General features: G+C 39.3%; 1 long non-coding RNA gene across 1 annotated transcript in view; it reads right to left on the reverse strand.

Moving 5' to 3' along the window:
- Positions 1 to 1,854: 1,854 nt before the first annotated feature.
- Positions 1,855 to 26,726, reverse strand: part of LOC133639538 (uncharacterized) — a 717,313-nt gene continuing 692,441 nt past the window's right edge. The window contains exons 2-6 of the long non-coding RNA XR_009823808.1: positions 2,925 to 2,985; positions 2,791 to 2,841; positions 2,309 to 2,370; positions 2,144 to 2,201; positions 1,855 to 2,001 (exon numbers count right to left, since the gene is read on the reverse strand). This is a non-coding gene — a long non-coding RNA (uncharacterized LOC133639538). The remainder of the gene's footprint in view (positions 2,002 to 2,143; positions 2,202 to 2,308; positions 2,371 to 2,790; positions 2,842 to 2,924; positions 2,986 to 26,726) is intronic.

Here is a 26,726-nt window from a genome sequence, read left to right on the forward strand (position 1 = left end):
ATCAGCAGACGGACTCTAAGTCAATCAATCAATCAATCAATCAATGTTTATTTAAATAGCCCTAAATCACAAGTGTCTCAAAGGGCTGTACAAGCCACAACGACATCCTCGGTACAGAGCCCACATACGGGCGAGGAAAACTCACCCCAGTGGGACGTCAATGTGAATGACTATGACAGGGGTCGGCAACCTTTACCACTCAAAGAGCCATTTTGGCAAGTTTCACACATTAAAGGAAGTAATGGGAGCCACAAAAATGTTTTTAAAATTTAAAATGAAAAACACCGCATACAAAGCTTACATGCTTTGTGCTATGTTAACCAGGGGTCTCAGACACACGCATCGGCACGCACTTTAATGTGGGAATTTGATGTTAGTGCAGCCCGCGAGTTTTGGATGAATGTCGCTTGCGTCACACTTGCCAACCCTCTCATTTTTCCCGGGAGACTCCCGAATATCAGAGTGTGATGACACTGCATTTGGCGCCCTCTACAGTCTGCCCAATCAGTGTACCTGCTCGGCCACAAGTGGAATGCAGCTTTAGCTTGCTCACGTAAGAGACAGCAAGGCTAGTAACTCAGCAGCCACACATCTTACACTGACGGTACCAATACCCAGAATCCCATGCAGCCCTAACTCTTCCGCTCAACCAACCACGAAGAGGGGGGGGGGGGGGGGGTTGATGTGTGGGGGGATTCAAGTGCCCCTGGCTGCAGCCCGCAGATCGAGGAGGGGCTTATTTTCCCTCAATGTGGGCGGGTCTCAACGTTGAGCCCGCGGGCTCCATCTGGTGGCGGAGATCCGGCAGCACACATTCTCAAACGTCAATAAAGCTACTTTTAACTTGTCAAATGTATTTTTTTTACCATGAAAAAACAATAAAAAATATATATATATATATATAAACCATAGTATGAAAAAAGGTTCATGTATTTGATAGACTTAGACATTCCTACTTTTAACTTGTCAAATGTATCTGCCATCTTTTTTGTAGTTTTATTCCTTTTTTATTATCTTCATTATTTTCTGTATTGATCCTACACTATTATTGTGTTTTTTTTGTTACTTCTGATATGGCCTTGCCACGGTTTATTTGCTTATTTATTTATTTATTTTTTGTGTCTTTTTATTTTGTATTGTTTTACATCTGATCAACTTCTGTGACTTTCCTTTTCTTTTTTAAGTGTGAACAGTGGAGAGGTCCTCGAGAGGTGATCTTGGGATCACTTCCTGAGGATCCTTGATGCCGAGGAATGTTCATCCACTATGGTCTGGATAGCCTGTAGCTGATCCTGAGCCAGAGCGGGATGGATGGATATATATATATATATATATATACAATATCTGGGTATCTTTTCTAATACTGTTTATACTGTAAACCTTGAATTGTTAAAGTTTAAGTGCACCTCTCTCCTCAAGTGTGCATGTGAGTGGGTATGAGTGGATGTGCGATTGTATGAAGGTTTTGCGTGACCAAAGTATGACTGTTAAATGTGATTTTAACTGTAAAATTCAATACAAATATTTGCAAAAAAAAACACAAAAAAAACTTGTCAAATGTATTTTTTTTACCATGAAAAAACAATTAAAAAAAAAAATATATAAACCATAGTATGGAAAAAGGTTCATGTATTTGATAGACTTAGACATTCCTACTTTTAACTTGTCAAATGTATTTTTTTTTACCATGAAAAAACAATTTAAAAAAAAGTATATCTAAACCATAGCATTTCCATAAGAGTATAGACACATATTATTTTGCACACTCAATTATATTAGCAAAGTCAAATAAACCAAAGACAGAAGACTTTGCATCATTGATTTTATTTTTCACCCCAGGCTAAAAATGTTTGATCTGTAAAGAAAAAAAATGTTGTAGCCTAGCCAAATACATTCCTTAAGCTCCCATAAATGTTTAACAATGGCAAGTATCAAGGTATTGTTCTGGCCCATAACAAGCAACCCTGTTCCTTGTTTCCAGTTCTGTTCATTTTCCACTGTCTTGAAAGGAAACAGATTGCGGTTCTTATAGGCACAATAACAATGCAAGATGTAAAACTAAGGTAATTGAAATAAGTGGAGGAATTACGCTTTAGTCTAGCAATAGTTGACTACAAGACTAATTAATCACATGACCTCTCACCTGTAGCCCTCCTTGCACTCGTCGCCGTTTTCTGTCCTGCAATCGGTCTTCTTCAGACCTTAGTGATTTAATGACAACATACATTCACTATGAAAACATTCATGTTGGTCTGTTGACCGTGAGTAAAACATTTTTTTTGTGATTTGTGATATTCAAAGCACTTACGGCATGGGGAAGTTCTGCAGGAGAGCGAGACACCACCATCTCCTAATTTGCAGCATGTTTTCCTTTGAAGAAGGAAATGCAGGAAGATGTTAATATCCATCCATCCATCCATTTTCTGCCGCTTATTCCCTTCGAGGTCGCGAGGGGCGCTGGAGCCTATCTCAGCTACAATTGGGCGGAAGGCGGGGTACACCCTGGACAAGTCGCCACCTCATCGCAGAGATGTTAATATGTTGTAAAAAAAATAACACCTTGTACACTAAGCATAATGTGTCACGATTTACACATACCTCTCTGAAATCACAATTGGCCCCCATTACAATGTACAGAGTGTACTGTAAGCCAAGAGGTACTGCTTAATATAATGTCAGGCGTATTCCCAAGGATACATTTTTTTCAATACAAATTAATGTGGTTTTAATGTAGCAAGCAAACATTTTGACAGACAACAGCAATGCTATAACATGCTGATTTGGTCTTACCATCAAAACAAACACGCCACAGTTGTTGGAGCACCCTTGCTTTGTTAGGCCCTGAGGTGTGAACAATGTATTTTAATAAAAGTATGGCAAGAAAATAGTAAAAAGTTAGCAAATGCTATTATGTCATGTCTCACCTGGACATCATTCACACCAAGCTCTCTCCAGGGGCCAGAAGAGAGGCTGTGAGCAACGTGTCTGTACAAATAATAAGCCAAATAAAAGTCACTCAACTTCAATCAACTTTTGATTGAAAAGCATGCATAAACGCTTGTAACAAAGCCTGAACTGAATAAGGAAGAGGTTGGAACTTCAAATCAAAAAGTTTTGGCTCTATTTTGCACATCATTCAAATGAGAAATGTGACATTTCACACTTGATTTTATTTTTCGGTTGTTGCTTTCTACACTAGTAAATGATGACAGTGAGCAGAGACCTCATGGAGACTTCCCTAGTCTCCACAAGTTTTCAGCACACACTGCATACTGGGGACAGAAACTCCAATACAGCCAGGAACAACTGGTAAAGTTAACTATTGTGCCACTGTGGTTATCTATGAATGTCACTCATATAATCATACACGTATTAAGACTTTGTTTTCTTCCACTAGCTGTCTCATGTCTTGGAGAGATGAGAGTAGAACCAGTCTATTCAGGTTTTTAGGGCACCTCCTGGACAGTGGTAGTTCTGTTTTAAACCACTTGTCCTTTGTTTGTTTTAATTAATGGTTCTGTTTTTATTTGATCTAAAATATTCCATTCCATATTCCAACTATTTTGATTCCTTAAACAGATGGAAACAGAACTATTTATCTTTTTTGAGACGGGCAGTTCTGTTTAAGCCTGTTATGAAAACTTTTTGATTTGAAGTTCCAACCTCTTCCTTATTCAGTTCAGGCTTTGTTACAAGCGTTTATGCATGCTTTTCAATCAAAAGTTGATTGAAGTTGAGTGACTTTTATTTGGCTTATTATTTGTACAGACACGTTGCTCACAGCCTCTCTTCTGGCCCCTGGAGAGAACTTGGTGTGAATGATGTCCAGGTGAGACATGACATAATAGCATTTGCTAACTTTTTACTATTTTCTTGCCATACTTTTATTAAAATACATTGTTCACACCTCAGGGCCTAACAAAGCAAGGGTGCTCCAACAACTGTGGCGTGTTTGTTTTGATGGTAAGACCAAATCAGCATGTTATAGCATTGCTGTTGTCTGTCAAAATGTTTGCTTGCTACATTAAAACCACATTAATTTGTATTGAAAAAAATGTATCCTTGGGAATACGCCTGACATTATATTAAGCAGTACCTCTTGGCTTACAGTACACTCTGTACATTGTAATGGGGGCCAATTGTGATTTCAGAGAGGTATGTGTAAATCGTGACACATTATGCTTAGTGTACAAGGTGTTATTTTTTTTTACAACATATTAACATCTCTGCGATGAGGTGGCGACTTGTCCAGGGTGTACCCCGCCTTCCGCCCAATTGTAGCTGAGATAGGCTCCAGCGCCCCTCGCGACCTCGAAGGGAATAAGCGGCAGAAAATGGATGGATGGATGGATATTAACATCTTCCTGCATTTCCTTCTTCAAAGGAAAACATGCTGCAAATTAGGAGATGGTGGTGTCTCGCTCTCCTGCAGAACTTCCCCATGCCGTAAGTGCTTTGAATATCACAAATCACAAAAAAAATGTTTTACTCACGGTCAACAGACCAACATGAATGTTTTCATAGTGAATGTATGTTGTCATTAAATCACTAAGGTCTGAAGAAGACCGATTGCAGGACAGAAAACGGCGACGAGTGCAAGGAGGGCTACAGGTGAGAGGTCATGTGATTAATTAGTCTTGTAGTCAACTATTGCTAGACTAAAGCGTAATTCCTCCACTTATTTCAATTACCTTAGTTTTACATCTTGCATTGTTATTGTGCCTATAAGAACCGCAATCTGTTTCCTTTCAAGACAGTGGAAAATGAACAGAACTGGAAACAAGGAACAGGGTTGCTTGTTATGGGCCAGAAAAATACCTTGATACTTGCCATTGTTAAACATTTATGGGAGCTTAAGGAATGTATTTGGCTAGGCTACAACATTTTTTTTCTTTACAGATCAAACATTTTTAGCCTGGGGTGAAAAATAAAATCAATGATGCAAAGTCTTCTGTCTTTGGTTTATTTGACTTAGCTAATATAATTGAGTGTGCAAAATAATATGTGTCTATACTCTTTTGGAAATGCTATGGTTTGTATATAATTATTATTCTTTTTTTTTTCATGGTAAATGCTATGGTTTATATATATATATATATATATATATATATATATATATATATATATATATATATATATATATATATATATATATATATATATATATATATATATATATATATATATATATATATATATTTTTTCATGGTAAAAAAAACACATTTGACAAGTTAAAAGTAGGAATGTCTAAGTCTATCAAATACATGTTGAAAAGAAACTGGAAATTGTGATGTATCATGTTGTATGCTTGCATGTTCGAAATAAACTCAAACTCAAACTCAAACGTTACATTAACCTTTTTCCATATTAAGTCATTGTGCTGTGCCGGATCTCCGCCACCAGATTGGTTCCGCGGGCTCAACGTTGAGCCCGCCCACATTGAGGGAAAATAAGCCCCTCCTCGATCTGCGGGCTGCAGCCAGGGGTTACTCGGGGGATTTGGTGGTAGCGGGGTGTATAATGTAGACCGGAAGAGTTAGGACTGCATGGGATTCTGGGTAATGGTTGTGTTGTGTTTATGTTGTGTTACAGTGGGATGTTCTCCAGAAATGTGTTTTTCATTCTTTTTTGGTGTGGGTTCACAGTGTGGCGCATATTTGTAACGTAACAATGTTGAAGTTGTTTGATACGGCTACCGTCAGTGTAAGCTGTGTGGCTGATGAGTAACTATGCTTTGCTGTCTCCTAGTGATGGGTTGATAAGGCCTCATGAAGCGTTTCGACACATTGCAAATCTGTATTGATACTGTGTCGATACTGTGTCACTAAATACTGACATCTGCTGGACATTAAAAATCCCTACAGGCAACATATGGACCGACTCAACTGACACTGATTTTATGACCTAGTATATACAATAATATAAACCAAGTCATTGTATTTCATTTAGGATTATTTCATATCTTCATTTAAATAAAAATATATTTTTATCTTTTTTAGATACAGTCAAATAATGTGAACATGTATCATGACCAGGATGGTAGAAGGTGGGGATTGAACCCCAGTAACCGATTGCTGGCACGGCCACGCTACCAACTTCGCCACGCCGTCATTCCTGTACCTTCTCTAGTAACAGTAGTGATGGGGCATGCAACACAGATGCATAGGCGCATGCGTCGAGCTCATAGAGCGAAACCCTGTGTCGGTGCGCGTACCGCTTTTAGAAAGTCACGTGACCGATCATGAGCTGCTTTGGTCACGTGACCGATACGCGAACTGTATCGCACTGACGCCTCCTCTGTGCCCTGTGAGCAACGTTCCCAAGGTGCGCGCCTGCGCAATTGCGCAGTGCTCAAGCGTCCTCCGCGCACACCGTGCGCCGCACAGCCAATATATGCCGCGCACCAAATCAAACCCATCTGAATTCTAAACAAAATAAACACATTTATTCTGTGTAATTTTGAAATGCAACTTTGAGTGACAGTGACAACAAGCGGCCCTAATGGTGTTCGTCAACAACACGCATTGCGCCGCTTCCTAATAAACACAGTTTGGCGCGCAGGCGTCAGTGCGATACAGTTCATGAGCGGTCACATGACCAGAACAGCTCATGAGCGGTCACGTGACCAAAACAGCTCGTGTTCGGTCACGTGACTTTCTAAAAGCGATACGCGCACCGACACAGGGTATCGCTCTATGAGCTCGACGCATGCGCCGATGCATCGGTGTTGCCGGACCCATCACTACTGTCTCCTGTGTGAGCAAGTAATAACAACATGCAACATGTGGCTGGCCTGGCACGCCGTAAGTAAATGCTATAGAGGACAATTACTGCAGTGCAATTAGGGCACGCCCTTTATATAGTAATTAGAGTGTTAATAGGATTATTTTTCCCTGGGAGTAGTCTATGAGAGACACTGACATCCATAAGTCTCCTGGGAAAATCGAGGGGGTTGGCATGCATGTAGCTGAGCCGCATCAGAGTGGTCAAGGAGCCGCATGCGGCTCCGGAGCCGCGGGTTGCCGACCCCTGGACTATGAGAAACCTTGGAGAGGACCGTATATGTGTAGTATTTTATACGTAAGTAGTAAAACCTTAAAGTCGCATCTTAGGTGCACAGGAAGCCAGTGCAGGTGAGCCAGTATAGGCGTAATATGATCAAACTTTCTTGTTTTTGTCAAAAGTCTAGCAGCCGCATTTTGTACCATCTGTAATCTTTTAATGCTAGACATAGGGAGGCCCGAAAATAAAACGTTACAGTAATCGAGACGAGATGTAACGAACGCATGGATAATGATCTCAGCATCGTTTGTGGACAAAATGGAACGCATTTTAGCGATATTACGGAGATGAAAGAAGGCCGTTTTAGTAACACTCTTAATGTGTGACTCAAACGAGAGAGTTGGGTCGAAGATAATACCTAGATTCTTTACCGAGTCGCCTTGTTTAATTGTTTGGTTGTCAAATGTTAAGGTGGTATTATTAAATAGATGTCGGTGTTGAGCAGGACCGATAATCAGCATTTCCGTTTTCTTAGCGTTGAGTTGCAAAAAGTTAGCGGACATCCATTGTTTAATTTCATTAAGACACGCCTCCAGCTGACTACAATCCGGCGTGTTGGTCAGCTTTAGGGGCATGTAGAGTTGGGTGTCATCAGCATAACAGTGAAAGCTAACACCGTATTTGCGTATGATGTCACCTAGCGGCAGCATGTAAATACTAAAGAGTGCAGGGCCAAGAACCGAACCCTGGGGAACTCCGCACGTTACCTTAACATAGTCCGAGGTCACATTGTTATGGGAGACACACTGCATCCTGTCAGTAAGATAAGAGTTAAACCAAGACAAGGCTAAGTCTGACATCCCAATACGCGTTTTGATACGCTCTAATAAAATATTATGATCAACAGTATCGAAAGCGGCGCTAAGATCAAGAAGCAGCAACATAGATGACGCATCAGAATCCATTGTTAGCAATAGATCATTAGTCATTTTTGCGAGGGCTGTCTCCGTAGAGTGATTTGCCCTGAAACCGGATTGAAAAGGTTCACAGAGTTTGTTAGACGCTAAGTGTTCATTTAGCTGATGTGCGACAATTTTTTCGAGGATTTTCGATATAAACGGAAGGTAGTTTAACATGAGGTCAGGATCGAGGTTAGGTCTTTTGAGTAGAGGATGAATAACCGCTTTTTTGAATGCTAGGGGAACAGTGCCAGAGGAAAGTGATACGTTTATAATATTTAACACTGATGGACCTAATAATACAAAAAGCTCCTTGATAAGTTTCCCAGGAATTGGGTCAAGTAAACATGTTGTTTGTTTCGTCTCATTTACACATTTTAACAATTCCTCCAATGTTATTTCATCAAAGAGAGAGAAACTATTTTGGAGGGCAGTGTCCGTTGTATATACAGTCGTATCTGTGTTAATATAACCCAGTTGTAGCTGAGATGCATTGTCTTTAATCTCTTTTCTAATGACTTCAATTTTCTTATTAAAGAAATTCATAAAGTCATCTGCTGAGTGGGTGGAGCTACTGGGAGGAGTTCCTTGTTGGGTTAGCGATGCTACTGTACTAAACAAAAATTTAGGATCATTTTTGTTGAGGTGGATGAGATTTGAGTAATATTTAGCTTTAACTGAGGTAAGCATGCATTTATAAGTTATTAAACTATCACTCCATGCTTGATGGAAAACCTCAAGTTTAGTCGCACGCCATTTGCGTTCCAGCTTTCTACATGATAATTTCTGGGCTTTAGTTTCTTCTGTAAACCATGGGGTACGCCTTTTAGGGGCCCTTTTTAGCTTTAGCGGTGCCACACTATCAATGGTGTCGCGCAGGGCGTCGTTAAAGTTGTTAGTGAGGTTACCAATAGAGCCCACATAATTTGGGAATGGTGCCATTACCGAGGGCAGTAGGTCAGTAAGAGTCGTTGTTGTGGCAGTATTAATGTTGCGGCGGCCATAGTAGTTATTATTATTATTATTAGTTTGTTAACAATGAGTCAGAACTTCGAATTTTATAAGGAAATGATCGGACATTACTTTAGTGTACGGGAGTATCGTAACTTTGGAGGTTGTGACACCCCTGACAAGCACTAGATCTATCGTATTACCGTTGCGATGCGTGGGTTCATTTATTATTTGTGTAAGACCACAGCTATCAATTATAGTCTGGAGCGCCACGCATGGAGGGTCCGATGGGGTATTCATATGGATGTTAAAGTCTCCCATTATGATTATATTGTTGGCGTGCGTCACTAGATCAGCAACGAACTCTGAAAATTCATTGATAAAGTCCGAATAGGGCCCTGGGGGGCGGTAGATGACAGCCAGGTGCAGAGGCAGCGGTGTGACAAACCTCATAGTAAGCACCTCAAACGAGTTATATTTATTATTTAGGTCCGAGGTAAGGCTAAAGTTTTTGTTGTATATTAGTGCAACACCCCCACCCCTTTTAATGGGACGGGCAATATGCGTTCCCGTATAGCCAGGAGGAGACGCCTCACCCAGTGCAAAAAATTTGTCTGGTTTGAGCCAGGTCTCGGCTAGACCAACGACATCAAGATTGTTGTCTCTAATGACTTCATTAACTAATAACGTTTTGGAAGACAATGATCTTATGTTTAAAAAGCCCATATTATAGGTAGTGGGCTGTTTTTGTTGAAAGTATCCGTAGTAGCAATATTAATAATGTTACGTTTATTGTGCGTAGTGCACTTTAAATACTTTCGACCATATCTAGGAATTGATATGACAGGAATTTTTGGATTGTTTGCCACCTCAGTAAAATGCATGTCCACCTCTGACGCAGAAAAAACATTATGTGAGTTGTATATTATTCTAAGATAATTGCTATGTGTGCAGGGATTATCCTGCCTGGCACTGGCTAGTTCTAGCTTAACAGACTCCTTATTAGCGCTTCTTTGAGGATTAGCTTTTAGCTTTTTTTTTTTTTTAGCTTTTTCGTTAGCCCCGCTAACAACAACGCCTTTAGCTTTGTTGTTAGCCCCGCCCGACATCCCCGCTTCTGCTTCCGAGCGCACCGCTTACGTCTCTTTCGTTGACGGTCCCCGCTGGTAGTGGACGCCGCTGCTTCAAAGGCCACTGCTGGATGTAGCTCGCGAAGAATTTCCAAGCTAGCGAGTAGGTCCACCGTACACGCATCTTTCAGCCCAAAATGGCCCGATCTCTCCGCATCCAGAATCGTAAGTCGGTCGTAAGTGATCACGGAGTGAACACGCTGTGAGCCAGCCATGAAATTGACTGAATTGACGGGTATTTTTGCCAAATCGGTCTACACTTCCAAGAGCGCATGCAAGAAGCTGCCGCCGTGAAGCGCCGCCATCTTGACTTTCCAAATATGAAAATTATATAAACATAACTCCAAAACCAAACATGCATTATGTCTAAAAATACCTGTAATATTGTATCTATGTGAGTTTTACTATAATCAGTTGTTTTTGTAAGGTTTGCAAATACAAAAACTGGGTTTTACTCACTATGGCAGTATACTGTCACACTCAATGTGACAGTTATTTAAACATAACTCCTAAACCACACATGACAAATGTCTAATAACGCGTGAAGAAATGTATCTTTGTGAGTTTTACTAGAAACATTTTCTTTTGTAAGGTTTGCAAAGACATATTGGTTTTTTTTTACTCAATATGACAGTATCCATCCATCCATCTTCAACCGCTTATCCGGAATCGGGTCGCGGGGACAACAGCTCCAGCAGAGACCCCCAGACTTCCCTCTCCAGAGCAACATTTGCAACTTCCTCTTGGGGAATCCTGAAGCGTTCCCAGGCCAGAGAGGAGATGTAATCCCCCCATCTGGTCCTTGGCCTGCCGCTGGGTCTCCTCCCAGTGGGACGTGAAACGAGGACCTCCCTAGGGAGATGCTCGTGAGGCATCCTCACGAGATGCCCGAACCACCGAAACTGGCTCCTTTCCGAGCGAAGGAGCAGCGGCTCTACTCCGAGTCTCTCTCGGGTGACTGAACTTCTCACCCTATCTCTAAGGGAGATGCCAGCCACCCAAATTGAAGAAACTCATTTCGGCCGCTTGTATCCGCGATCTTTTTCTTTTGGTCATTACCCACACTTCATGAATGGAGGTGAGAGTAGGAATGTAGATAGCTCGGTAGACCGAGCGCTTTGCCTTCTGGCTCAGCTCTCGTTTCGTCACAACAGTGCGGCAGAGAGACCAGCTGCTCTGATTCTCCGGCTGATTTCCTTCTCCATGTTTCCCTCACTCGTGAACAAGACCCCGAGATACTTAAACTCCTCCACCTGGGACAGAGTCTCGTCCCCTACCTGGACTGTACAAACCATCGGTTTCCTGCTGAGAACCATGGCTTTAGATTTGGAGATGCTGATCCTCATTCCAGCCGCTGAACACTCGGCTGCGAACCGATCCAGTGAGAGCTGAAGGTCACGAACCGAAGGTGCCATCAGGACCACATCATCTGCAAACAGAAGTGACGCAACCTTTATCCCCCCGAGACGTATGCCCTCTCCACCATGGCCACGACTCTGCCTAGAAATCCTGTCCATGAAAATCACAAACAGGATAGGTGACAGAGCGCAGCCCTGGCGAAGACCAACCCCCACTGGAAACGGATCTGACAAACATCCAAGCACCCGGACACAACTCTCGCTTTGGTTGTACAGAAATTGGATGGCCCTCAGCAGGGTTCCCCTCACTCCGTACTCCCTCAGCAGCTCCCACAAGATCTCCCGGGGGACCGGTCATACGCCTTCTCCAAATCCACAAAGCACATGTAGACTGGATAGGCATACTCCCAGGCCTTCTCCAGGATTCCCGCAAGAGTAAAGAGTTGGTCAGTTGTTCCACGACCAGGACGGAATCCACATTGCTCCTCTTGAATCTGAGGTTCGACTATCGGCCGGACCCTCCTTTCCAGTACCTTGGCGTAAACTTTCCCAGGGAGGCTGAGTAGTGTGATACCCCTGTAATTAGCACACACCCTCTGGTCTCCCTTTTTGAAAAGGGGAACCACCACCCCAGTCTTCCACTCCCTCGGCACCGTCCCAGACTTCCACGCAATGTTCAAAAGGCGTATAAACCAAGACAGCCCATCAACACCCAGAGCCTTCAGCATTTCTGGACGGATCTCGTCAACCCCCGGAGCTTTGCCACTGTGGAGTTGTCTAACTACCTCAGTGACTTCACTCCGAGAGATCAACGTCGATCCCCCATCATCCTCAGGCCCTGCTCCTATCAGGCAGGGTGTGTCTGATGTATTTGGGCTCAGGAGTTCCTCAAAGTGCTCTTTCCAACGCCCTACGACTTCCTCACTTGAAGTCGGCAAAGTCCCATCCTTGCTGTACACAGCTTGGATGGTTCCCTGCTTCCCCCTCCTGAGGTGCCGTATGGTCTTCCAGAACAGCTCTGGTGCCTCCCGATAGTCCTTCTCCATGGATTCCCCGAACTGCTCCCACACCCTCTGCTTAGCCTCGTCCACAGCCACGGCCGCTGCCCTTCGGGCCCGTCGGTACCTTGCAACTAACTCCGGAGTCCCCTGGGATAACGTACCCCGGTAGGACTCCTTCTTCAGTCGGACGGCTTCCCTGACTGTCCACCAGGGTGTTCGAGGGTTACCGCCCCTTGAGGCACCTAAGACCTTCTGGCCACAGCTCGCAGCTGCAGCTTTAGCAATACAGGCCCATTCCTGTTCAATGTCCCCAACCTCCACAGGGATGGCAGAGAAGTCCCGCCGGAGGTGGGAGTTGAAGTCCTTCCGGACAGAGGACTCCTCCAAACGTTCCCAGTTCACCCGCACTACACGCTTGGGTTTGCCAGGTCTGTCCAGAGGTTCCCCCGCCATCTAACCCAACTCACCACCAGATGGTGATCAGTTGAAAGTTCAGCCCCTCTCTTCACCCGAGTGTCCAAAACATACGGCCTCAGATCAGCTGATACGATTACAAAATGGATCATTGATCTTTGGCCTTGGGTGCTCTGGTACCAGGTACACCTATGAGCATCCTTATGCTTGAACATGGTGTTTGTTATCGCAAGTCCGTGACTAGCACAGAAGTCCAATAACAATCCACCACTCAGGTTCAGATCAGGGAGACCGTTCCTCCCAATCACGCCAGTCCAAGTATCACCGTCATTGCCCATGTGCGCGGTGAAGTACCCCGGCAAGACTATGGAATCCCCTGCCGGCGCCCCATACAGGACCCCATGCAAGGTATCCAAGAAGGCCGAATACTCTGAACTCTTGTTTGGTGCGTACGCACAAACAACAGTCAGAGTTTTCCCCCCTCCAACCCTAAGGCGAAGGGAGGCGACCCTCTTGTCCACTGGGGTGAACTCCAACGCACAGGCACTCAGCCGGGGACTCGTGAGTATCCCCACTCCCGCCTGTGCCCTCACACCCTGAGCAACTCCAGAAGTGAACAAGGTCCATCCCTTGTCCAGGAGTGTGGTTTTAGAGCCCTTGCTATGCGTAGAGGTAAGCCCCACCAGATCCAACCGGTAGCGCTCCACCTGTCGCACCAGCTCAGGCTCCTTCCCCACCAGCGTAGAGATGTTCCACGTCCCGAAAGTCAGACTCTGCTGTCCCGAATTGGCCTAGCTCCGGAGGAGGGCCCCGGGCTTCCTCCGGGCCGGGTAACGCATCCTCTTCTAGTTTGGTTCATGGGGGGGGGGGATTCGGGTGCTACACCTTGCACAAGGGTATGTAAGGCTGGGGCGTTCAACTCCCTGAGGCTTAATACAAGCCCACATACCAGTATAACTGCCACACTCAATAAATGATGATATGACAGTTATTTAAACATAACTCCTAAACTACACATGAAAAATGACTAATAATGCCTGAAATAATGCATTCTTGTGAGTTTTACTCAAAACATATGCTTTTAAGGCTTGCAAACACAAAAAGTAGTTTTATACTTAATATGACAGTAATGTTCTTAAAATCCTGAGATAATGTGAAATAAGAAATAAAAATGTATTCCATCATAATTCCTAAACTAAACATGCAAAATGTCTAAAAATGCATGTGATATTGAATCCATGTGAATTTAACTAGAATCAGTTGTTTTTGGAAGGTTTGCAAATACCAAAAATTAGGTTTTACACACAATGACAGTATACTGTCAGACTCAATATGACAGTTAGTTAAACATAACTGACAAACTTCACATGAAAAATGACTAATAATGCCTGAAATAATACATTTTTGAGAGTTTTACTCAAAACATATGCTTTTTTAAGGCTTTCAAACACAAAAAGTAGTTTTTTTTACTCAATATGACAGTAATGTTCTTAAAATCCTGAGATGATGCGAAAAAAGCAATACAAATTTATTTTATCTTAATTCCTAAACAAAACATGCAAAATATCTAAAAATGTATGTAATATTGAATCCATGTGAGTTTTACTAGAATCAGTTGTTTTTGTAAGGTTTGCAAATACAAAAATTTTGGTTTTACACACAATGACAGTATACTGTCACACTCAGTATGACAGTTTTTTAAACCTATCTGATAAACTGCACATGAAAAAATGACTAATAATGCCTGAAATAATGCATTATTGTGAGTTTTACTCGAAACATGTGCTTTTTTTAGGCTTGAAAACACAAAAAGTAGTTTTATACTCAATATGACAGTAATAATCTTAAAATCCTGAGATAATGCGAAAAAAGCAATAAAAATGTATTCTATCATAATTCCTAAACTAAACATGCAAAATGTCTAAAAATGCATGTAATATTGAATCCATGTGAATTTAACTAGAATCAGTTGTTTTTGGAATGTTTGCAAATACCAAAAATTAGGTTTTACACACAATGACAAACAAGTATACTGTCAGACTCAATATGACAGTTATTTAAACATAACTGACAAACTTCACATGAAAAATGACTAATAATTCTTGAAATAATACATTTTTGAGAGTTTTACTCAAAACATATGCTTTTTTAAGGCTTTCAAACACAAAAAGTAGTTTTTTTACTCAATATGACAGTAATGTTCTTAAAATCCTGAGATGATGGGAAAAAAGCAATACAAATTTATTTTATCTTAATTCCTAAACAAAACATGCAAAATGTCTAAAAATGTATGTAATATTGAATCCATGTGAGTTTTACTAGAATCAGTTGTTTTTGTAAGGTTTGCAAATACAAAAATTTTGGTTTTACACACAATGACAGTATACTGTCACACTCAATATGATAATTATTTAAACATAACTCCTAAACCACTTTGCAAAATGGCTAATATTACCTGGAGAAATGTATCTTTGTGAGTTTTACTGGAAAACATTTTTTTGTTAGGTTTGCAAAAACAAAACGTCTTTTTTTACTCACTATGACAGTAATGTTCTTAAAATCCTGAGATAATGCGAAAAAAGCAATAACAATGTATTCCATCATAATTCCTAAACAAAACATGCAAAATATCTAAAAATGCCTGTAATATTGAATCCATGTGAGTTTTACTAGAATCAGTTGTTTTTGTAAGGTTTGCAAATACAAAAATTTTGGTTTTCCACACAATGGCCTGTATGGATGGAACTCACTGCAGCTGCCCCTGAAATCTATAACACTGGGCTACAGGCAGGAGAAGGAAAGGCTGGTGATGGAGCTAAGGGACTCCTCCGACAGGGCAGTGGCGGATGCAAATGCCAGAGTCGAGACTGGAAGGAAGTGGAGGGCCAAGGAGGAGGTCCAGAAGGCGATGGGGAGACTGCAACATCAAGAAGTCGTGGTCATGGTCCAGACAGGCCGGGCAGGCCTTGGATGGAGCAATCCACCCATCCTATGGTCCAAGGCAAGCAGGAAAGAGAGAAATTACCTTGTTGTTGCTGAGGTCACCAGGATTGAGCAGGAGGAGCTCAGAGTAAGGTCTGTGGCACAGGGGCAGCAGGGGAGGTGGACAACTTGGGAGGGTGTATCGAACCGAGCAATCAGCAGGGCAGATTCCTGGAAACTGCCACAGGCTCGGCTCAGTTTCCTCATCAGGGCAACATATGACACCCTCCCGAGCCCTAAAAACCTCCATCAATGGCTTGGCACAGAGCAATCCTGCGACCTCTGCGGGACCATCAATGCCTCACTCCAGCACGTTCTGTCAGGCTGCAAAATGGTGCTGACACAGGGTCGGCTCAGATGGCGGCACGGCCAAGTGCTCAGCAACCTGGCAGAGGTGCTGGAGAAAAGTTGGTAGGAGGCAAACAACCAGAGTCCAGCAGAAAGCCAATGCCGTATCCACTTCCTAAGGCACCTGCCACACATTCCAGCAAGAGACCACCCGCCAAGCTATTAACACTAGGGGCGGCGTGGAAGATGGACATGGACCTAGGTAGGCAGCTCCAGTTCCCACAGGAGATATGCAGCACCACCTTAAGACCAGATGTGGTGCTGTGGTCTGCAGCTCTGAAGTCAGTAGTACTGATTGAGCTGACAGTGCCATGGGAGGAGGGACTGGAAGCTGCCTACGAGAGAAAGAAGGCAAAGTATGCAGACCTGGTCGCGGAGTGCAGAGAAAGTGGATGGAGGGTGAGACTGTATCCGGTTGAGTTGGGAGCCAGAGGCTTTGTGGGCAGAACAACACCATACCTGCTCAAGGACCTGGGACTACGGGAGCCACCCTGAGCAGATCCACCAAGGAGCTTTCAGAAGTAGCAGAGAAATCTAGCCACTGGCTCTGGCTCAAACGACGCGACAAGGCTTGGGGAGCAACATCCAAGTAGGTTTTGCTGCAGGGGGTGTCAGGGAGACGTCCCTGTTCACTGCCCCGCCACCGGGAGATGTTCTGTGCTAAGGGGCGAAACATCAATGAGAGGTGGTCCCCAGCTGAAGACCCTGCAGCAAAACCTTTTCTGGTATGCGGTCAGGTTTAGGCCTGCCTCAGGGAAGAGGACGTCCCTGCCATGCACAGTCCACCACAGGCAACGGTGGAGGTGCGACAGGCCTAAGGCCCAGCGGCAAGACCACCTTGCTGTAATTAAAATGTCATATTGAATAAAAAAACTAACTTGTGTCTTTGCAAACCTTACAAAATATATTTTTTCTAGTAAAACTCACAAAGATACATATCTCCAGGCATTATTAGCCATTTTGCATGTTGTGTTTGAATACATTTGTATTACTTTTTTCGTTAGGGCAAGTCCGACCAGCAGGAGGCCACGGGCAAGACCCAGGACACATTGGGAAGACTATGTCAGCCGGCTGGCCTGGGAACGCCTCGGGATCCCCCGAGAAGAGCTGGACGAAGTGGCTGGGGAGAGGGAAGTCTGGGCTTCTCTGCTTAGGCTGCTGCCCCCGCAACCCGACCTCGGATAAGCGGAAGAAAATGGATGGATTTAGTATGACAGTTACACTATCATATTGAGTAAAAAACTAATTTGTGTCTTTGCAAACCTTACAAAATATATTTTTTCTAGTAAAACTCACAAAAATACATTTCTCCAAGCATTATTAGCCATTTCACATTTGTTGTTTCGGAGTTATGTTTAAAAAACTGTCATAGTCGGTAAAACCTAATTTTTGTATTTGCAAACCTTACAAAAACAACTGATTCTAGTAAAACTCACATGGATACAATATTACAGGCATTGTAAAACATAATGCATGTTTGGTTTTGGAGTTATGTTTATATAACTTTCATATTTATCATTTATTTATATTTAGTATGACAGTAATCCTGTCATATTGAGTAAAAAAACTAACTTGTGTCTTTACAAACCTTACAAAATATTTTTTTTCAGTAAAACTCACTGAGACATTTCTCCTGGCATTATTAGCCATTTGACATGTGTGGTTAAGGAGTTATGTTTAAATAACTGTCGTATTGAATGTGGCAGTTGTACTGTCATTATGAGTAAAACCAAATTTTTGTATTTGCAAACCTTACAAACACATCTGACTCTAGTAAAACTCACATGGATTCAATATTACAGGCATTGTTAGACATAATGCATGTTTGGTTTTGGAGTTATGTTTATATAACTTTCATATTTAGTATGACAGTAATACTGTCATATTGAGTAAAACAACTAACGTGTGTCTTTACAAACCTTACAAAATATTTTTTTCCAGTAAAACTCACAGAGACATTTCTCCAGGCATTATCAGCCATTTGACAAGTGTGGTTAAGGAGTTATGTTTAAATAACTGTCGTATTGAATGTGGCAGTTGTACTGTCATTATGAGTAAAACCTAATTTTTGTATTTGCAAACCTTACAAACACATCTGACTCTAGTAAAACTCACATGGATTCAATATTACAGCCATTGTTAGACATAATGCATGTTTGGTTGTCGAGTTATGTTTATATAACTTTCATATTTAGTATGACAGTAATACTGTCATATTGAGTAAACAAAACTAACTTGTGTCTTTACAAACCTTACAAAATATTTTTTTCCAGTAAAACTCACAAAGAGACATTTCTCCAGGCATTATTAGCCATATCACATATGTGGTTAAGGTGTTATGTTTAAATAACTGTCATATTGAATGTGGCAGTTGTATTGTCAATATGAGTAAAACTTAATTTTTGTAATTGTAAACCTTACCAAAATACTTTATTTTGGTAAAACTCACACAGATACAATATTACAGGCATTTTTAGACATAATGCATGTTTGGTTTTGGAGTTATGTTTATATAACTTTCATATATAGTATGACAGCTATACTGTTATATTGGGTTATATAAGTTAGTTTATATTAAAACTAACTTGTGTCTTTACAAACCTTACAGTAAAACTCACAAAGATACATTTCTACAGGCATATTAGCCATTTTGCATGTGTGGTTTAGGATTTATGTTTAAATAACTGTCATATTGAGTGTGAAACTATCATAGTGAGAAAAAGCTAATTTTTGTATTTGCAAACCTTAAAAACACATCTGACTCTAGTAAAACTCACATGGATTCAATATTACAAGCATTTTTACACATTTTGCATTGTTGGTTTAGGAATTATGTTGGAAAACATTTTTATTGCTTTTTTCGCATTATTTCAGGATTCTAAGAACATTACTTCATATTCATATTCATACTCATATTGAGTAAAAAAATACTTTTTGTGTTTGCAAGATTAAAAAAAAGCATATGTTTTGAGTAAAACTCCCAAGGATGCATTATTTCAGGCATTATTAGCCATTTTGCATGTGTGGTTTAGGAGTTATGTTTAAATAACTGTCATATTGATGTGACACTGTTATAGTGAGAAAAACCTAATTTTTGTATTTGCAAACCTTACAAACACAACTGACTCTAGTAAAACTCACATGGATTAAATATTACAGGCATTTTTACACATTTTGCATGTTTAGTTTAGGAATTATGATGTTATACTTTTTTATTGCTCTTTTCGCATTACCTCAGGATTTTAAGAACATTACTATCATATTGAGTAAAAAAACACTTTTTGTGATTGCAAGATTTTAAAAAAAAGCATATGTTTCGAATAAAACTCATAAGGATGCATTATTTCAGGCATCATTAGTCATTTTGCATGTGTAGTTTAGGAGTTATGTTTAAATAACTGTCATATTGAGTGTTATAGTGAGTAAAACCTAATTTTTGTATTTGCAAACCTTACAAAAACAACTGATTCTAGTAAAACTCACATGCATTTAATATTACAGTAATTTTTAGACATTTTGCATGATGGGTTTAGAAATTATGTTGGAAAACATTTTTATTGCTTTTTTCGCATTTTCTCAGGATTCTAAGAACATTAAGGTCATATTGAGTACAAACTACTTTTTGTGTTTGCAAGATTTAAAAAAAGCATATGTTTTGAGTAAAACTCCCAAGGATGCATTATTTCAGGCATTATTAGCCATTTTGCATGTGTGGTTTAGGAGTTATGTTTAAATAACTGTCATATTGAGTGTGACACTGTTAAAGTGAGAAAAACCTAGTTTTTGGATTTGCAAACCTTACAAACACAACTGACTCTAGTAAAACTCACATGGATTCAATATTACAGGCATTTTTACACATTTTGCATGTTTGCTTTAGGAATTATGACAGAATACATTTTTATTGCTTTTTTTGCATTATCTCAGGATTTTAAGATCATTACTGTCATATTGAGTAAAAACTACTTTTTGTGATTGCAAGATTTAAAAAAAAGCATATGTTTCGAGTAAAACTCCCAAGGATGCATTATTTCAGGCATCATTAGCCATTTTGCATGTGTAGTTTAGGAGTTTTGTTTAAATAAACTGTCATATTGAGTGTGACACTGTCATAGTGAGTAAAAGAACATTACTGTCATATTGAGTAAAAAATTACTTTTTGTGTTTGCAAGCCTTTAAAAATGCATATGTTTCGGAAATTTCACAAGGTTGCATTATTTCAGGCATTATTAGCCATTTTTCATGTGTATTAGGAGTTTTTACATAACTGTCATATTGCGTGTGGCAGTTATACTGTCATTATGAGTAAAATGTAATTTTTGTATTTTTTAACCTTATTTCCTTATTATTAGCCTGTTTCTGTGAATTTCTAGTAAAATTCACAGAGATACATTATTACAGGCATTTTTAGACATAAACATAGGCATGTTTGGTTTTGGAGTTAGGTTTATATAACTTTCCATATTTAATATGACAGTTTTACTGTCTTATTAAGTACAAAAACGAACTTGTGTCTTTGCAAACCTTACAAAATATTTTTTTCCAGTAAAACTCACAAATATACATTTCTCCAGGCATTATTAGCCATTTTGCATGTGTGGTTTAGGAGTTATGTTTGAATAACTGTCATAACTGTCATATACATGGGGAAGGTGTGGCGCAGTTGGGAGAGTGGCTGTGCCAGCAACCTGAGGGTTCTTGGTTCGATCCCCACCTTCTACCAACCTCGTCACGTCCGTTGTGTCCTTCACCCTTGCTCCTGATGGGTCGTGGTTAGGGCCTTGCATGGCAGCTCCCGCCATCAGTGTGTGAATGTGTGTGTGAATGGGTGAATGTGGAAATAGTGTCAAAGCGCTTTGAGTACCTTGAAGGTAAAAAAGCGCTATACAAGTATAACCCATTTACCATAGTGAGTAAAACCTAATTTTTGTATTTGCAAACCTTACAAAAACCACCGATTCTAGTAAAACTCACATAGATACAATATTACAGGAAGATGGACATGGACCTGGGTAGGCAGCTCCAGTTCCCACAGGAGATATGCAGCACCACCTTAAGACCAGATGTGGTGCTGTGGTCTGCAGCTCTGAAGTCAGTAGTACTGATTGAGCTGACAGTGGAGGAGGGACTGGAAGCTGCCTACGAGAGAAAGAAGGCAAAGTATGCAGACCTGGTCGCGGAGTGCAGAGAAAGTGGATGGAGGGTGAGACTGTATCCGGTTGAGTTGGGAGCCAGAGGCTTTGTGGGCAGAACAACACCACACCTGCTCAAGGACCTGGGACTACGGGAGCCACCCTGAGCAGATCCACCAAGGAGCTTTCAGAAGTAGCAGAGAAATCTAGCCACTGGCTCTGGCTCAAACGACGCGACAAGGCTTGGGGAGCAACATCCAAGTAGGTTTTGCTGCAGGGGGTGTCAGGGAGACGTCCCTGTTCACTGCCCCGCCACCGGGAGATGTTCTGTGCTAAGGGGCGAAACATCAATGAGAGGTGGTCCCCAGCTGAAGACCCTGCAGCAAAACCTTTTCTGGTATGCGGTCAGGTTTAGGCCTGCCTCAGGGAAGAGGACGTCCCTGCCATGCACAGTCCACCACAGGCAACGGTGGAGGTGCGACAGGCCTAAGGCCCAGCGGCAAGACCACCTTGCTGTAATTAAAATGTCATATTGAGTAAAAAAACTAACTTGTGTCTTTGCAAACCTTACAAAATATATTTTTTCTAGTAAAACTCACAAAGATACATATCTCCAGGCATTATTAGCCATTTTGCATGTTGTGTTTGAATACATTTGTATTACTTTTTTCGTTAGGGCAAGTCCGACCGGCAGGAGGCCACGGGGAAGACCCAGGACACATTGGGAAGACTATGTCAGCCGACTGGCCTGGGAACGCCTCGGGATCCCCCGAGAAGAGCTGGACGAAGTGGCTGGGGAGAGGGAAGTCTGGGCTTTTCTGCTTAGGCTGCTGCCCCCGCAACCCGACCTCGGATAAGCGGAAGAAAATGGATGGATTTAGTATGACAGTTACACTATCATATTGAGTAAAAAACTAATTTGTGTCTTTGCAAACCTTACAAAATATATTTTTTCTAGTAAAACTCACAAAAATACATTTCTCCAAGCATTATTAGCCATTTCACATTTGTTGTTTTGGAGTTATGTTTAAAAAACTGTCATAGTCGGTAAAACCTAATTTTTGTATTTGCAAACCTTACAAAAACAACTGATTCTAGTAAAACTCACATGGATACAATATTACAGGCATTGTAAAACATAATGCATGTTTGGTTTTGGAGTTATGTTTATATAACTTTCATATTTATCATTTATTTATATTTAGTATGACAGTAATACTGTCATATTGAGTAAAAAAAACTAACTTGTGTTTACAAACCTTACAAAATATTTCTTTTCCAGTAAAACTCACAGAGAAATTTCTCCAGGCATTATTAGCCATTTGACATGTGTGGTTAAGGAGTTATGTTTAAATAACTGTCGTATTGAATGTGGCAGTTGTACTGTCATTATGAGTAAATCCTAATTTTTGTATTTGCAAACCTTACAAACACATCTGACTCTAGTAAAACTCACATGGATTCAATATTACAGGCACTGTTAGACATAATGCATGTTTGGTTTTGGAGTTACGTTTATATAAGTTTCATATTTAGTATGACAGTAATACTGTCATATTGAGTGAAAAAACTAACTTGTGTCTTTACAAACCTTACAGAATATTTTTTTCCAGTAAAACTCACAAAGAGACATTTCTCCAGGCATTATTAGCCATTTTACATGTGTGGTTAAGGAGTTATGTTTAAATAACTGTCATATTGAACGTGGCAGTTGTACTGTCATTATGAGTAAAACCTAATTTTTGTAATTGTAAACCTTACCAAAATACTTTATTTACCAAAATACTTTATTTTGGTAAAACTCACACAGATACAATATTTCAGGCATTTTTAGACATAATGCATGTTTGGTTTTGGAGTTATGTTTATATAACTTTCATATTTAGTATGACAGTATTACCAAACATGCATTATGTCTAAAAATGCCTGAAATATTGTATCTGTGTGAGTTTTACCAAAATAAAGTATTTTGGTAAATAAAGTATTTTGGTAAGGTTTACAATTACAAAAAAACTAACTTGTGTCTTTACAAACCTTACAAAATATTTTTTTCCAGTAAAACTCACAAAGAGACATTTCTCCAGGCATTATTAGCCATTTTACATGTGTGGTTAAGGAGTTATGTTTAAATAACTGTCATATTGAATGTGGCAGTTGTCATTATGAGTAAAACCAAATTTTTGTAATTGTAAACCTTTTTAAAATACTTTATTTTGGTAAAACTCACACAGATACAATATTACAGGCATTTTTAGACATAACGCATGTTTGGTTTTGGAGTTATGTTTATATAACTTTCATATATAGTATGACAGCTATACTGTTATATTGGGTTATATAAGTTTATATTAAAACTAACTTGTGTCTTTACAAACCTTACAGTAAAACTCACAAAGATACATTTCTACAGGCATATTAGCCATTTTGCATGTGTGGTTTAGGAGTTATGTTTAAATAACTGTCATATTGAGTGTGACACTATCATAGTGAGAAAAACCTAATTTTTGTATTTGCAAACCTTACAAACACATCTGACTCTAGTAAAACTCACATGGATTCAATATTACAAGCATTTTTACACATTTTGCATTGTTGGATTAGGAATTATGTTGGAAAACATTTTATTGCTTTTTTCGCATTATCTCAGGATTCTAAGAACATTACTGTCATATTGAGTAAAAAACTACTTTTTGTGTTTGCAAGATTTAAAAAAAGCATATGTTTTGAGTAAAACTCCCAAGGATGCATTATTTCAGGCATTATTAGCCATTTTGCATGTGTGGTTTAGGAGTTATGTTTAAATAACTGTCATATTGATGTGACACTGTTATAGTGAGAAAAACCTAATTTTTGTATTTGCAAACCTTACAAACACAACTGACTCTAGAGAAACTCACATGGATTAAATATTACAGGCATTTTTACACATTTTGCATGATGGGCTTAGAAATTATGTTGGAAAACATTTTTATGGCTTTTTTCGCATTATCTCAGGATTTTAAGAACATTGCTATCATATTGAGTAAAAAACTACTTTTTGTGTTTGCAAGATTTAAAAAAAGCATATGTTTCGAGTAAAACTCATAAGGATGCATTATTTCAGGCATCATTAGTCATTTTGCATGTGTAGTTTAGGAGTTATGTTTAAATAACTGTCATATTGAGTGTAACAGTAGACTGTTATAGTGAGTAAAACCAAATTTTTGTATTTGCAAACCTTACAAAAACAACTGCTTCTAGTAAAACTCACATGCATTTAATATTACAGTCATTTTTAGACATTTTGCATGATGGGCTTAGAAATTATGTTGGAAAACATTTTTATTGCTTTTTTCGCATTATCTCAGGATTTTAAGAACATTACTATCATATTGAGTAAAAAACTACTTTTTGTGTTTGCAAGATTTAAAAAAGCATATGTTTCGAGTAAAACTCATAAGGATGCATTATTTCAGGCATCATTAGTCATTTTGCATGTGTAGTTTAAGAGTTATGTTTAAATAACTGTCATATTGAGTGTGACACTGTCAGATTGGGTAAAACATATTTTTTTTATTTGCAAACCTTACAAAAACAACTGATTAAGGTAAAACCCACATGGATTCAATATTACAGGCATTTTTTACACATTTTGCATGTTTGGTTTAGGAATTATGATGGAAAACATTTTTATTGCTTTTTTCGCATTATCTCAGGATTTTAAGAACATTACTATCATATTGAGTAAAAAAACACTTTTTGTGTTTGCAAGATTTAAAAAAAGCATATGTTTCGAGTAAAACTCATAAGGATGCATTATTTCAGGCATCATTAGTCATTTTGCATGTGTAGTTTAGGAGTTATGTTTAAATAACTGTCATATTGAGTGTGACAGTATACTGTTATAGTGAGTAAAACCCAATTTTTGTATTTGATACCTTACAAAAACAACTGCTTCTATTTAAACTCACATGCATTTAATATTACAGTCATTTTTAGACATTTTGCATGATGGGCTTAGAAATTATGTTGGAAAATTTTTTTATTGCTTTTTTTTCGCATTATCTCAGGATTCTAAGAACATTACTTCATGTTGAGTAAAAAAATACTTTTTGTGTTTGCAAGATTTAAAAAAAGCATATGTTTTGAGTAAAACTCCCAAGAATGCATTATTTCAGGCACTCTTAGCCATTTTGCATTTGTGGTTTAGGAGTTTTGTTTAAATAATTGCATATTGATGTGACATTGTTATAGTGAGAAAAACCTAATTTTTGTATTTGCAAACCTTACAAACACAACTGACTCTAGTAAAACTCACATGAATTAAATATTACAGGCATTTTTACACATTTTGCATGTTTAGTTTAGGAATTATGATGGAATACTTTTTTTTGCTTTTTTTCGCATTATCTCAGGATTTTAAGAACATTACTATCATATTGAGTAAAAAAACACTTTGTGATTGCAAGATTTAAAAAAAAGCATATGTTTCGAGTAAAACTCATAAGGATGCATTATTTCAGGCATCATTAGTCATTTTGCATGTGTAGTTTAAGAGTTATGTTTAAATAACTGTCATATTGAGTGTGACACTGTCAGATTGGGTAAAACATATATTTTTTATTTGCAAACCTTACAAAAACAACTGATTCTAGTAAAACCCACATGGATTCAATATTACAGGCATTTTTACACATTTTGCATGTTTGGTTTAGGAATTATGATGGAATACTTTTTTATTGCTTTTTTCGCATTATCTCTGGATTTTAAGAAAATTACTATCATATTGAGTAAAAAACTACTTTTTGTGTTTGCAAGATTTAAAAAAACCATATGTTTCGAATAATTCTCATAAGGATGCATTATTTCAGGCATCATTAGTCATTTTGCATGTGTAGTTTAGGAGTTATGTTTAGATAACTGTCATATTGAGTGTGACAGTATACTGTTATAGTGAGTAAAACCTAATTTTTTGTATTTGCAAACCTTACAAAAACAACTGATTCTAGTAAAACTCACATGCATTTAATACTAGTTATTTTTAGACATTTTGCATGATGGGTTTAGAAATTATGTTGGAAAACATTTTTATTGCTTTTTTTCCGCATTATCTCAGGATTTTAAGATCATTACTGTCATATTGAGTAAAAACAACTTTTTGTGATTGCAAGATTTAAAAAAAATCATATGTTTCAAGTAAAACTCCCAAGGATGCATTATTTCAGGCATCATTAGCCATTTTGCATGTGTAGTTTAGGAGTTTTGTTTAAATAAACTGTCATATTGAGTGTGACACTGTCATAGTGAGTAAAAGAATATTACTGTCATATTGAGTAAAAAATTACTTTTTGTGTTTGCAAGCCTTAAAAAAAGCATATGTTTCGGAAATTTCCCAAGGATGCATTATTTCAGCCATTATTAGCCATTTTTCATGTGTATTAGGAGTTTTTAAATAACTGTCATATTGCGT

The sequence above is a fragment of the Entelurus aequoreus genome, linkage group LG22, assembly GCF_033978785.1.
Source record: "Entelurus aequoreus isolate RoL-2023_Sb linkage group LG22, RoL_Eaeq_v1.1, whole genome shotgun sequence".
NCBI lineage: Eukaryota > Metazoa > Chordata > Actinopteri > Syngnathiformes > Syngnathidae > Entelurus > Entelurus aequoreus.